This window comes from Hyalella azteca, unplaced genomic scaffold, assembly GCF_000764305.2.
Source record: "Hyalella azteca isolate HAZT.00-mixed unplaced genomic scaffold, Hazt_2.0.2 contig1933, whole genome shotgun sequence".
NCBI classification, from domain to species: domain Eukaryota; kingdom Metazoa; phylum Arthropoda; class Malacostraca; order Amphipoda; family Hyalellidae; genus Hyalella; species Hyalella azteca.
Window position 1 is genome coordinate 300,459 of NW_025932225.1, and position 15,659 is coordinate 316,117.

The window sequence follows — 15,659 nt, forward strand, 5'->3', positions numbered from 1 at the left end:
CCCATATTCTGAAGCGAATAGCCCAGTAATGTAATGATCGTCCACCACTGAATGTTACATCGAATCAACACTTCGTACCCTGACTTTAGCTCGAACTGTAACAGCGGACAACGGACTGAGATCCACGGTTGAACTAGTCAACCATGCTGCGATCAATCAACCTAGCTAGCAAGTGGAACTGCATGAATCCTGCCTCGCACCACCAGAACGTGGATCGAAGCATAGTTCTGTTCCAAAGTCTAACGTTCATCGACGAGCCGCCGTTCGACCGTGGGCTGATTCGATGCAAAGGGCCAAAGGATGAATACGGACGGGTTGCTAGCGGTCCACAAATTTACTGCAAGGCTCCGGCAGTCCGGCACGCTGTGTCAGAGTGGTGCAGAATTTTTTTGCGTACTGGCAGACGATTTTGGGCCAAACGGTTGCAGGTTGTTTTCCTGTAGGCTGATTAGTCTACTTCAATGGATATCTGTCTGGTGGCTTGCGACTCTGGAAATAATGTTACAGTCAAGAAATGTTATTGGCTAAGTTCTTGAGGTAAGTGATCATGAAAGCCCATTCGAAACACGGCAGTGTTGGTCTCCGACAGGTATCCCGCTTACGAAAGCTGCGATTCTAATAATCGCAGTCATAATCGGAGAAGTGCTGCGACTTAAAACTAACAACGCAGCCAAAAGTTGACCAGCTACAGCACTGCTTGGCTGTTCAGATTTCAGGCAACAAACAAGAAGTGAATTGAATGTGGCGCAGACTGCGCATACGCAAGTTTCCTCTTGAGTTTGCAGCTAGCGGCAAATATTTTGGTGCAAATAATTCGGAAGCTGAAAGACTGGAAAATTTTTCGCCATGCGTTATTTTTTTTCCTGTTAAATATGACCATTATTATACTTTTTAAGGATTATACCCAGTGTTGTTAACCACTTGGACATTTTATGTATCTGCCGAAATTGTTTAATGATAAAATAGATTTATGTCCATATTATACAATAATAAATACTATATAATCCGCAAGTTCAAGCGAAAAACGCAAGTAATGAACAGCTTCATACAAAAACGTAAGTAATGTGCTACCGAACAGCTCATAACTACTGCATTTCTGACGGATTTGTGTGAAATACAGAACATTCAGTAATTATTACCGATAGGCCGCGGTAGAAATAATTATGGATTTTTGCGATTTTTATTTTTGATTTAAAAAATACTTTCTAAAAATTAGGCTAAGATAGTTTAGGATGGGGGTAGGAGAGGTTAGAATTTAGATCATTATGATTTAAGCAAATGGCTTTATTCTACCCAGTCCTAACCTAACCTAGTATCTTAACCTAACTTTGCCTAATTTTTCGAAATTTTCGTTTAATCAAAAACGAAACTTCGGAACAATCTGTAATAATTTCTATTGCGACGTATCGCTTTTACTTCTGTTCTGAATTTCGTGCAAATCTGTTCAATTTCAAAGGACTAACAAGCTGCTTGGGAGCGCATTAGTTTTGCGTTCGACTCACCGACGTGGGCCTAACGACGAGGAGATCGCAGAAAGGCCGATCAAGTGTGTCTGTGATACTGAGACTTTTAGCGAGAACTTTCTCCCCGGAAAATAGCGCTTCTTAGAATTCGGCGACTGGTCAACTCAGCCCATGTTTTGCCCGGCAGGGACCGTCCAGGGTTATCCAGGTGGGGTATTTAAGCTCCGCCGGCTGGCACGACTGCATCACTGCCCCTCTGCTTGCCTAGCTGTGAATACAGTATATGGTTATAAGGAATTAAAAATTTACGGTACGATTACATTAGTCTATATGATACCAAGTAGATCCTCAAATGATTAGTTGATGCAAATGTATCTATGGAGATATTCAAATAACTACAAATAACTGGATTAGAAGCGAAATGAATTTCTGAGCGAGTGCTGTGAGTAATAACAGTCGAGACATGCCTGTTTGTAGTGAACAATTTTACTCACAACCACAATCACAGCCCCTCATCGAGGCTCAATTCTTCCTTCCACTCGTCACGAAACTTCAGTTAAAAGACGGTTTCTCGTATGTGACTTCATATATGACTTATTCATCCCATAATCGTATGATACTTTATTTATGATGCAATTATTGCATTATAGTTCAATTCTGGCAAAAATTCTAGCATGAATTTTTGAATGAATGAATAAATCTTTATCACTTTTTCATCGGAATTTATTCACAAAGTTCTCATTCATTCCTTCAACGAACAGCTTCAGTTTGTGAGATATTCATAACTTCAAACAAGGTCGACGTTCACAAAATTTTAAAACTTTTGTTTGTGCCAAATTTAATAACATTTCCCGCAGCTCACCATGAGGGCTATCGTCCTGTTCGCTGTAGTGTTTGTGATCCTCGTCTCGTCTCCAGAAGCAGAAGGAAAGAATAAAGGTTTGTTCGCAGGAGCAGAGCAAGGAATTATTTCTTATTATTGTGGTAGTTAATTAATAATGTGAATTTTGTTGCTAGGTGGGTACATATTTTCCACAAAGATGCGAGATTCGTAATGAATAACTTCAGTTCACTATTTCGTAATTTTCAAGTTATATGTATATGCGTGGAGATTACATGAGTTATCTGAAATTTATTGCAGTGTCTGCACCAATCTTCCTGCTGGCAAGTCAAGATTTCATGAGAATTCTTTTAGAACTTGTGAAATATTTTGTCATAAAAACTATCTAGTTGTGTTGAACAGTGGAATTTAATTAATTTATTTGTAAGTACAACATAATTAAATGTACATACAACCTAATTTATACTGTTACCTATACGCATGACCTAATTATCTGCTTTATACGTGGAATGTAAGAGAATGTGTCACCGTTAGTTCAGGCTTATTAATTGTATTGGTTACATGTATGTAATATATCAGGTTGGTATAGTCACTATAGCCTAATTGTTTGAACCCCCAGGAGGAGGTTGCACCAGGAACTCGGACTGCCCTCCCGGCGACATCTGTTGCTCCGAAGGCTGCGCCAAAAGATGTCACGACCCATACAAGGACTGGATACCCTATTGAATGTTTTTTTAAAACATCGCACATTCACTTTATATGAAATACAGCATTTCCGATTTTGACTATGTTCCAAGTCGTATGTTGATATCCACAAGGAGATTATTTTAGTTTCGTTGAATGATGTATTTCATACATGGAGCAACGGTTTCAATGAATATGTTAATTTACTTGAAAATTTTTATAAATTAATAAAATTTCCTGAGTAGCTATAGGCTGTAATTGCTCTTTACATTGAATGGCCTTTAAGAGTGAATATTTTCGGAAATACTCATTAATAATTCGATTATTTACCATTCATTTAAAAAAATTCAACATAATATTTGGAAACTATTTTTTTAGAATAAAATTGCAACGAGACGCTGAAAATTAATGTACTTCAATGCGTAATAATGATTCCAAATTAAAATGTTATCCACAATTGGAACGGGTTTTATTTTGTGTAAAATCATGTTTAAAAAACTGCAGTTGGAAAACTGAAAAATTAAAACCGTAAGATCTTCTGAAATGGAGAGAATAGTTGTTTCTTTTCACTTCATTACCAAAATTCCATTCCTTCCAGAATGTACAAGGCATATGAATATAAAGGGCTACGATACATCAGCAGAAATTCAATAGTAGAATTTATCTTGTTTTGTTTATGCCATTATTGACAAATGTTACCAAGATAAATCACGATAAAGTAAAAAATAATCGGATATTACTCACGAATAAATAACTTGCGCGTTATTACTTACTTATTACTTATAACTTGCGTTATTACTTATAACTTGCGTTATTACTTACTTCCTTGCGTTATACCGAAGTCTAGAGTTAAAACAATTTTCTTTTTCTTGTGCGTAATATAGTGGTAGACTCTAACAAATTTCGTTTTCTTAAGATAGCGAATCTGAAGGTTTTTAAGTTCACAGTAAAAAAAACTCGTTAAGCGAAAGAGAGTATATATAATACAATACATCTACAATTATTCAGAGAAAAGATATATAACGCAATATTATTATATTAATGGATATAGCCTTCGTGTTCTAGATGTTCCGTGTACATTAGCTCATCTTGAGAAATGTTGGGATAAGTTTCATTAATTTATTCATGTGTCTAATTAATTTCTATATGTACAAGCTGTTCAATATTCTCGCTTACATCTCTGTACGGCACACTTGTTTCTAACTATCAACACGCGTAGGAACTCTCAACGTGAGTGTGAATCATCAACGAGCGTTGTAACTCCCAACGTGTGCTGGAACTTCCAACGAGCGTTGGAGCTCCCAACGAGCGTTGTAACTCCCAACGTGTGCTGGAACTTCCAACGAGCGTTGTAACTCCCAATGTGTGCTGGAACGACTATCAACGTGTGTGGCACTGTCAACGTTTAAAGTAGGTATAAACATGCGTGAGAACTATCAACGCGCGTTCGAATCATCACCGTATGTGGGAACTATCAACGCACTTGGTAACTATCAATATACGTGGGACCTGTCAAGTTGTCAACCTGTCAACGAGCGTAAATACTATCCACGTACGTGATACGTATCAACGTGCTTGGCGAACTATCAACGAGCATGTTGTCAACTTATCCTTGCTAGCATCTCTTTACTAGGGTAGTGTCCGCGTGCATCCAATGTCTCTGAACACATGTGGTGAATCTGTGCTCTTGTGGAATATGCATGTTCTCCTGTGATGTAAATGTTCACTTGCGATGTTTATATACACTTGTGGTTGGTTATGCATTCATTTTACAGGTAGGTCCTTGAGATGACCTCTGATGCCGGAAATACTAGGAACGGTAGAATAATACGAAAGCGTCGATATATATATCGCTAGAAGCCAATAAACTAATAACAGATGAGAATAAGAATTACCAGTGTCTTACAGTTTACTAGATAAAGTCTTACGATGGGTTATGACACAAGAGTTGAAAGTTCAACATTTATTGCCATCATCCAAATTTAAAATTGCTACGAAACTTCATCCTACAAACTTTATTAATTGAAGTATCTTTGAACTGATCTCAAGTAACTATATCAAGACATTCCCTGCCGCAGCCATTGGCACAACACTTCTGGTGACGGGGGCACTCGCAGTCACTGAAGCAGTTCCTGTCCGTGATGACACACAACCCGATGGTGCCCGTGGTGTCGGGGCAAGAACCTATTAAATAATTTATCTCTTAAAACAAAGCTAACAGAGATCAATCTTCAATTATATCAAACTTATGGCATTGTGAAATTTAGAAGGTACAGGGAACTTAATAATATTTTCGACTATTATCGATAAGAAAAGTCAGACGTTGGCAAATAGCAGAGTGCAGTTCGCAACGCCCATTCACATTCGAAAATTACGACTATATAAAATATTAATCACAACCTAGAATTGGAAAATAGGTTGAAAACTTTTTCGAAAATAGGTTGAAAACTTTTTCCTTGCAAAACCTTTTCAAATTACAATTGTCTAACTCTGATATAGCCAATGCATCCTAGGATTGTTCAAACCCTGATCGCACAACTGCGTATGAAAACTACGGATCCGATTGTCCTGCTAACCAGACAGGTCAACAATTATTGGTTAACTTCAATAGTATTCCTACGGGTGACAAGTGATGCCAACATTCAAGCAGCATTTTTACCGATGGGATGGTGTTTCAGCTTTAATTTTGTCCGTGACTAGAAGCTTTATGTCACGAATAGATCAGTAAGACCTCCATCTCAAGATAATCTGAGACTATTACGATAATAACGAAAATTCATGTCTTCTTCTTCGTGGCAAATATCATAGAAGTAATTCGTGGCAAATCCTTCTTATATCTAAGCTAACAAATAAATCATCAATGAAAGCACATTTCAAAATAAATTTATTGTCTATTTGTTAAATTAACTGCAAGTGAGCCTCATACACATACACACCTGGCTTTTCACTCAGCCGCCGGGCATCGCTTGTAGGTGACAAGATCAGAACCGCCAGCAGAACGCTTGTCAGTAGTCCGAATGCCTTCATGTTCATAATGCGGGCCTGCGGGCATAAAATATTTATAATATCGTCCAGAGCTTTACTCAGAATGTTTGTACGTCTTAAATTTCTGTAATTTAGAAATGTCAGTTAAGATTGAACTCTTTCGAGCCCTAGCAACGTATCAGTTCACCCGAAGCTATGCTACATCTAAACTCGCCTAAACGAGTACATATAACGGGTGATTTTTCGTTTGTGATTGGTGGGTTAAGCTTCAGCCGTCAGTGATTGGCTGACAGAGGTACGAATGAACTCTAAACTATTTTTTGAAAGTACGACCCTTGAAGCCTTGATGACTTTTAATTAGTGTCAGGTTGTTGTAAAGGTCGCTGGAGCAGAGAAGACCAACATTCTGTAAACAAATTACCGGACACAGGAAATCATGGCAATTTCTTTTTGTTTGTAAGTTGGTAACTTCTGTATCATAACACATGAGTGAAGAATTTTAGTGTCTACTGTTCACAATGACAGGAAAAACTTCTGCCGCCATTGAAGGCGTCATTCAGCGTGAAACTGAAACGCATGACATTAATTAAACAAGGAAATTAGGAAGCCGCGATTCACAGTAATACATTTGGTTTTAATGGAAATTCCTAAAAAGCACTGTAAATAAATTACATTTCATGAATAAACAATAAAGAATTCTTGAACTTGTAGACAGCTGAACATTGTCCTCAAGTTTCCACTCGTCACACTTGCGATTGACGCAGCCAGCAATTCCTGACCTTGGTAAAGAAATTATCTCGCTTCATGTCGACTAACATGCTTTGAATATGAACCGTTGTCGCATTAAAAGCCATGATGATTATCGTTTGAGTTTCAAACTCACCTTTGTTTCCCCGGTTCGTGTAATAAACCTCCTACGCTTACAGCTTGGCAAGCAGGGGCAAACTGTGGCGTCACCGCCGCTGGCGGAGCTTAAATATCTCGCCGCTGGCTGACCTTGGGTCCACCGCCAAGCCATAAGAAGGCTTTAATTACTCAAAGACTTCCCAGAAATTTTCTTGCGACTAAACCTCGTCGAAATGACACTGTCTCCATGCTGCGCGGCCAGGAAAGATGCGGACACTTGAAAAACACCAACGGACTCTACTAATAATTTAAAATAACGGGCATGTGGGGAAACTTTTTGTGGTAAAATTTCGTAAACGATGTTACTGAGACATTAATGAGATGAATTTTGGATGGAGCAATTTTATTATTACAACACTTCTCTTTAACTTCACTTCTTGTTTGTTTGTCTGCCTGTCTGTCTATCTACTACAAATATTATAATCGATATTTAACACACTTCTACCTTAGTATCCTTAGTATCCTTAGTATTTGTTTGGGACACAGCAGTCCCAGGCCACGATGGATCGCCGCCTCTCCACGATGGCCGCCCAATCTATCTGAAATTTGGCACACTTGCGTAAAGTTGGAGACAATGCATGAATCAATTGACAGAATAAATTATTTGAAAAATTTCAATATTAAAAAAAAATTAAAAATAATTTTGTCACCTATCGACAAAATCGATATCTGACAGTGTTATGACAGTATCGATAAAGTGTTATTACCGATATCTGACACACTTTTACCTGTCCAGTCGTTCTGAAATTTTGCACACTTGCCTAAAGTTGGAGACAATGCATGAATCAATTGACAGACTAAATAATTTTATATATTAAAAAAATTTTTTCATTATTAAAAAATTTAAAAATAATTTCGTCTGCTACAAATCTTATAATCCATATATGACACAATTTGACCTGTCCAATCGATATGAAATTTTGCACAATTGCATAAAGTCAGATATAATGCATGAATCAGTTGACAGAATAAATAATTTTGATAATTTACAAAATTTTGATATATAAAAAAATTTTGACAAATACTTTTTTTAGATATATGAAAATGAATTTAGAAATTCATTGTACATGTGTAACATCTGAGACACTGGATTGTTCAGAAGTGTTGTCTTTAAAAATTAATTTTTAAACGGATATTATTTATATTACTGCATCTCCAGCAACAGAAAAAATATAGATGGAAGACAATGACTGAAATTATCGAGGTGTGCTCAATCGTCCGGTGTGTACGAGTGTGCGTTGAGACTGGACGCATGTGGAGGAGAAATTAGCACTCAAAAAGATGATTGGGTCAAGTTGCCCAAATAGCGACACAATCTCTTCACCACATCACCGGCGAAGAGTGGACATAGCACTAATACACCCTATTGCCGAGCCAAGCTGGAATGACGCACACATGGGCAAAAATGCATCATTATTTGCACAACGTTCCACTCATTCCTCTGAGTGTGCTGTTAACAACTAAATCCCAACTTCGTCTTCTTCCTCGAGGGAAAAATTGAAGTTTAGAATGTTACGAGGGTAATTCAAGTGATCGAATTTCAATGCGAACTGTTTATTTGTTCCTATAAATTAATATAAATATAATGGAGTAAAACGTGAACTTTTACAAGCATTGCTTTGGGAAATTAATACAAAGATTATAGCTGGTCAGCCAGTAGCATCTTTAAAACATGAACATTTATTATTGGAAGAGAATTTCGCTTGAAACAAACACATGTGGTACAGAGAACAGAGAAATGTGGTTATCTGAAAAATGGGACAAGACCTGTAGAATAATCATATTCATTCATAAAAGAATGATATTTGAGATGCCGAGCACGTTCCCATTACCACGTGTCGAATGATATATTCATGAAAGAGATGAAAATAATATATTCCTGAGAGAGATGATGCTTCTGACGACACAGAGATATGAAATACTGAGACGACATTTTCGGTTGAGTAGGACATACACATCTTTCGTGTTTGGGACATTTTTGGGTATTAATTTTTGCGTCGCATGTAAATCGATTCAATATTTTTTCCAAAAAAATTTCTTGTATATGTTAAAATTTGGTATCTGTAATGGGTGGAGAGTAATCAAATATTCATTCAAGACTGAAGATATGACTCCTCAAGAATTATGGATAAATTCTTATAGTATCGGCCAAAAAATCCCGTTTGTGCGGATTCAATTTAAAGAAATTCACAGATGCGCGTGCTGCTCTAAAGTGGAACTGTTTTCTGCGCCTTGTCATCAGCCGAGCATTGTTTGTAAACGTTCGATTTCGTTCGGGAACGTTTTCAAACGTTCAACAGCATTCACGAACGTGAGCTATAGTGACTCCATTCCATACTGCTGATCATAATTTTCAAGCCCTCGTCTTCTGGCAATTTAAGTTAAAAAGTTTCTCATCTCAAAATTCCGAAGTTTTGAATCACTGTCCTAAAGGCCTATTATTGAAGTTTCACCAAGTAAAGTAAGGTAATTGCTAAAGTTTAATCAAGACAAATTACTCACTCAAAACGGTTCTTCAATTCTCTCTAGATATGCTGTTTACACTACACACGCAACCCTTAATTAATTAAGCGCTCGATAGTTTACCGCCAGGATCGGAACGATCGACAACGCTCGCGAACAGGATTTGCAAACCTTGTTCGGTGCGGGTATGCGTTTGCACAAATGGGACTTTTTGTTTGTCGGTATTAAAGTTTATCCATAATTTTTGACGAGTCTCATCTTCAGACATGAATGAATATTTGATTACTCTCCTCCCATTAGAGATACCAAATTTTAAAATCTACCAGTAATTTTTGGAATAAAATATTGAATCGATTTACACGAGACTCAAAAATGAATATCCAAACGTGTGTAGGTCCTACTCAAGCGATAATTTCTTCTCAGCATCTCATATCTTTGTTTCATCTGATGCTTCATCTCTCTCAGGATCAGGAATATATTATTTTCATCTCCATCATGAATATATCATTCGGTACGTGCATGGTAACGGGAACGTGCTCGGCATCTCGAATATCTTTCTTTCATGAGTAAATATGATTATTCTACAGGTCTTGTCCCATTTTTCAGGGCTTCTCTGTACCAACTTTGTTTGTTTTAAGCCCAATTCACTTTCAATAATAAATGTTAATGTTTTAAAGATGCTTTCGGCTTTATTTTTTGTCTGTTGTGCTTTTTAAATTGGATTTCTATAAATACTTTGCATTTGAAAGATTTGCTCTTAGCATAAGAAATGCATGTTTCTACTACAAATCGTCCTGAATTTCTTGGCAACTTGCAAAACTTAGCTTAGCCAAGACTTAAAGATTCCGCTGCTCTTTATCTGAAACTTACTTCAAACTTTATGCCTCTGGCTCTTGCCCATGTATTTTGTTTGGCTTGCCCAAAATTCAGCTTACTTAATTTAAAATTGAGTATTTTTGTTCGAAATGGAGCATTCTAACGTTATTAAAATTTTCTTATATGAAAGTTTTCATATATGAGTGCGGGAGAAGTTGTCTGAATGAAATACACTACATTTATGCTTGGGTTTTACATTTTATTCTAAAGTCGAGCAAAAAATGATATATTCAATCGAAACGGTTTCGTAAGTATAAAACGGTTATTAATGATAAGAAACTGGTTTTTTAAATAATTTGGCAAAATATCACGAATTTATTTGCGTTGAAAATAATTTTAAATTTAATTTAAATCTAGCATGATCAAATTATCATTTGTTATTATTAATATTATAGTAAGATAGCTTATTAGTTACTGATACGTCTGCGTGGTGATCTCATGCCCCCGATCTCTGCCACGTCTTCGTCGTGGGGGTATATACGTGGGTGGGTCCGCCGGGTGCGGCGGCATGACCCTTCGTCGTGGGTCCGCCGGTTGCGCGGCTCACTCACAGCCCTCGGCATACCCGTGGGGCAGGCCAAACGGCAGAGGCCCCTTCGCCCTGATCACCGCCGGATGGAGGCCCTTTACTACTCATTTTTTTCGCTTGAGGGTCGGGGAACCTTGGCCTTCCCTTCTCCCTACCTATATCTTTGACCGCTTATCCTTGGGACACTTTACGCCATACCCTCTTCTTCCTGCTCGTCCTTCTCCTAGCCCAGGATATCCATCCCAACCCCGGCCCGCACCCCTGCTCAGTCTGCTCCCTCCCAGTTGCGTGGCGAGGTTACTCGTTCCTGCGCTCCAGGTGCAATGCTTGGACCCACAAGCGGTGTTCCGGCCTGCGCTCCATTCATCTCTACTCCGCAGACTGGATCTGCCCTACGTGCACACGGTCTGACTTGATCCCAGCCAGACCCCGCTCCCCCCTCGCCCTCCCCCTCCGGCGGCCTCCACTCACCTCTGCGTCCTCCAGTTTAACTGCAATGGGATCAATTCCAGCGCAGTTAAACTGGCTGCCTTCCTCGCCCAGTACAATTTTGCGATTGCCTGCCCTGCGTCCAGGAGACAAAACTATCAGCGGCCTCCCGCCCTCCCTCTTTCCCCGGATGCGCGCTGGACGCAGGGACCGTCCCGGAGGTCACGGTGGCGGTCTCCTCATCCTGATCCGCCACGACGTCACGTACACCGGGCGTGACATCTCTCCCCTCCTACGCGGCGACACCACCATGGAGGCCATAGCCATCTCCATTCCTCTCACTAATTAATGGATACACCCCTAATACTAATAATTAATGGATACATCACACCGGCCTCCTCCTGCTCTCCGGGATATTCCCCGGATCTCTCAGACTTTGTCACCATCTCGGGTGACTGTCTCATATTGGGCGACTGCAACGCCCATCACCCCTCCTGGTTCTCCCACACTGAGGACCAGAGAGGAGCAGCGAGGGGGACCACCATTGATAACCTCATCTCTGGCTCTCCCTTTGCTTTTCTCAACGAGGACTTGCCGACCCGCCTTAGCTCCCATGGTCCGCCTTCCTCACCAGACCTTGCCTTCATCACCGGACATCTGCTGCTCAGCACCTCGTACGATCATGGGCTCCTCAGGTCGCCCGAAACTTCGACTATACTTACCTATCTTGATTCATCTGTAGCGACTGTAGTGATTAACGAGATTATTGGGTGTAAACTGTATATTTATTAAATATTTAATACCGTATTAAAGAATTGATGTCACTTGTTTGTTTAAATCGCAAGTTAACTAAAAACTTAAAAGCAAGGTATAGTCCACAAAAATTCATATCTTTATAGAAAAAAGTAAGGAGTCCAGCTCCATTGTCAGTTCGTAGAATCTAGAATCCCAAATTGAAGTCACAAATTAATACAATGAAAGTACAGAACGAAATTAAAAACCTAAATTTACAAATAATAGAGAGAGCACAAAAAACGATCTATTCACAGTTTCAAGAGAATAGGAGCTAACAGCTGAATTCAAACTGGGCCTAAGTTTAAAAATGTACAATGAATCTAAAATACGCAAAACTGAAGTACCGGAGGAGGAAGCTAACTCCCAAAATTCACTGTCAGAAACAGGGACATTACACTGCTCGGCGTGAGTGCTCACAGCACAGCCGAATGAGGGGGGCGCGATGGCAACTGGCCGAACTGGGGGCGCGCGTCAGATATACGAACTGATGATGGAGCTGGACTCAGGAACGTTTTCTATAAAGATATGAATATTTGTGGACTATTATTTGCTTTTGAATTTATATTTAATACCGTAATTATGTACAGTTCTCGAGCGTGAACTCTGGCCGATAGCCATATCAAATAGAATAAAATTAAAATAAAAGTAATCATCGTTGCAAGCCAGTTAAGCATGGCCAGTCTTAAAACCTATAAGATCTGATAATTTTGTAATAGTTTTAAGCTCTGGTAATGACAATTTTGTTCATTCTGTAATTCACGGATAGTTCTAGAACAAACCGAGAAATTCATCCCAAGCCGACCGACAACACCGCCCGCGCATTCTGCACTCGATTTTGTTCTAGCGCGCTGCTTGTTTCCTTTCGCTCGTGTTTTGATATAGATTATTCACTGGGTCTCTCCGTTTTGTCACATAAACATATTAAATTCACTAACTCCCGTTCTTTGATCGCTTATTTCTTGCACTGTTAGAAGCCGTTGTTTTGGTCATTATATCAACTGTCGTTCCCATAAATTTCTCAGACTGGTGCAGAGTTCTAGTATATCTGGCCATCATACCCCGCCTTCTCAACGCAACGCCCTCTGACCCCTTTACCAAAATAAATTGTCCCTGTAATCTTATTCCGGCCTTTTGCTCTCCTTAGTGGGACTGCCTCCAAGTCTTAATTATTACCAACTCTGCTAAGTACTAGCAGCTGGTCCCGCTAAACATCTACCTCCCTCCACTGATTCTTCGGCACCCTAGTCCGCCCGCTCTTATACCAACTTCATGAAAGCGGATTGACCCGCCTTCACGGCAGCAGTCGAGGCTGCGCTCGAGGTGGTCCCTCCCCCACCTCGTGTGGAGGTGAGTCAGCCCTCAAAATGCGGCTGCCGCCCGACAGCACATCCTTGCCGGTTTTCGAAAGGAGTTCTCTCCCTCAGTCACCCTGGCACCAGGTGGCTTATAGAGCAACGGGATGACATCAAGGCGCACAACTCAAACGACCCCCGGCTTCCAGAACTCAACTTGGAAATTACTACCTCAATACAGGCCCATGCCAGGAACACCTGGCGGGCACATCTCGCGTCGTGCAACAGACGTACTCACCAATCGAAACAATGGAATCTCCTCCGTTCCCTAGCCGGAAAACGCAACCGCCCTCCCCACAATCAGCCAATCCAATTTGGTCAGACCTCCCTCTCTTCGCAGCGCAAGAAATCCAACGCCTTCTGTAAACTTTTCACTACCATCGCTCCACACTCTCAAAGCCCATCCCCCTGCCGCCTTATGCGTCGATTTTGAGCTGAGCATCCTCTCGACAGGGACTTCTCCCCCTTCGCCCTGGACATGGTGAAGCTCGCCATCAGAGCTGCCAACAATTCTTCCGCTCGGGGTCCAGACGTCCTCACGGTCCTTCACCTCAAGCATCTTGGCCCACGTGGCCTTCAGTTCCTTACCCACATATTAATGTCCCTGTCTCTACGGCCGCTATTCCGTCTATATGGAAAAACTCAATGATTATTCCTATCCCAAAGCCTGGTAAACCTAGTAACCAGGGTTCCTCCTGCCGCCCATATCATTCCTTTGTCTAGCGGTCAAGATCCTGGAGCGTCTTCTACTCCCATACATCTTAGAATCTCTTACCACGGTCTCCTCGCAACATGGCTTCAAACCAGGACACTCAACAGTCACCGCCCTTCTTCCGCTCACACACCCGATTGCGACTGGTTTCAATTCACGACGGCCTCCAGCCAGCACAGTGGCAGCTGCGGTCGTCCTCTCGAGAGCGTTCGAGAGAATCGGCGACAGGCCACATCAGGACTACTCTTTAGCGCCGACATCACTATGTTATGTTATATTATGATAGTGTCGACCATTTAGTATGATCAGAGCCTCAGACCTTCATCACAACCTGGTCCGCAAGCTGTGTTGCTACCTCGGAGGCAGGATGGCATCCTGCCTCTATCTCAGAACGCAATCCCCCTTCAGAACATTCCATTCAGGAGTTCCCCAAGGTTCGGTCACCTCGCCAACCTATTCAACCACTTCATTTCGGATATACCTGTACCGGCCCCCAATATTGCCTCATACGCGGACGACCTCACTATCTTCGCGTCGTCTTCGAGGCTCGACGCTGCGGAGGCTGACCTCGCTGGGCTTCTCCGGGGCGTCTCAGCTAGACTGGTCTGCTGCCAAGAAACTGACCATGGCACCATGCAAGTCTTCCGTCACGCTCTTCACCCCAGACACTCATTCTTCTGCAACAATCTGCAATGGCAGCATTCCCCTAGAGAAAAACAAATCCTATGCGTCACCTGGAATCCCCACTACACGTTTTCTCCTCATTTCAGAGCCATTGCCACCAAAGCAACGGGTTCCTTACGTATCCTAAAAGCCCTGGCCGGCACCAACTGTGGTTTCTCTAAGGAGGACATCATTGCCGTGCACCTAACGAACAATCACGTGCCCAATCCTCAATTACGCTGTCCCCATCTGGTACCCTGTCGCCTACGCACTGCAATAGCAAGCCTACACACCATCCAAAATTCAGCCCTGCGACTAGCCACCGGCTGCCTCAAAATGGCCCCAATCGCCCATCTCTATGGTGAGCCTGGCGTCCTTCCCCTGCCCGCTCACCTGGACTTGGCCAGTGCTCAGTTCCTCGCCAGCGCCCACAACCCTCCCATACTTCTTTCCACACCGCCTCTGCCCCCCTCGGAAACCGCCCCATGAAAGCCTCCATCAAGTCGAGATTCGACACCTTGTTGCGCCATTTCTGGCAAACGGCATCATGCCCACCGGTGCCTATGGGGGGGGGGGGGCTAAACGCTCCTTCCGCAGGGAGATCGCCTCCCGCGTTGCGGCGACTGTCGTTAACAACGCTGTCCTCGTGCCCACCACCACCGATTGCATCAGAAGAGGCCTTGCTTCCTTGCCCCCTACCGCTCGGCGCTATCCAAGCTCCGCACGGGATAAAGTAGTTCTCTGGCGTCCTTCGCCTTCAGGGTCGGACGCTTCCCTTGCGCCGCCTGCCCAGAGTGCGGAGATCCCCTCCAGTCCGTCCATCATCTCTTTGCTTGCCCCTCCTTCCCCACGTCTCTCAGCGTCTCCTCTTTGTGGGACAGTTCCGCGGAGGCGGCGGCGTTCCTGGCCACCCTCCCTGCCTTCGCCCATCTCCCCTCTCTTCCGGTACCTCCCCCTCGAC

At 41.9% G+C, this 15,659-nt stretch overlaps 1 long non-coding RNA gene across 1 annotated transcript; it reads left to right on the forward strand.

Annotated features, from left to right (window-relative positions):
- Positions 1-480: 480 nt before the first annotated feature.
- Positions 481-3,162, forward strand: LOC108667958. The gene is made up of 4 exons (XR_001930574.2): positions 481-537; positions 1,651-1,773; positions 2,321-2,402; positions 2,924-3,162. It is a non-coding gene; the product is annotated as an uncharacterized LOC108667958 (long non-coding RNA).
- Positions 3,163-15,659: the final 12,497 nt, after the last annotated feature.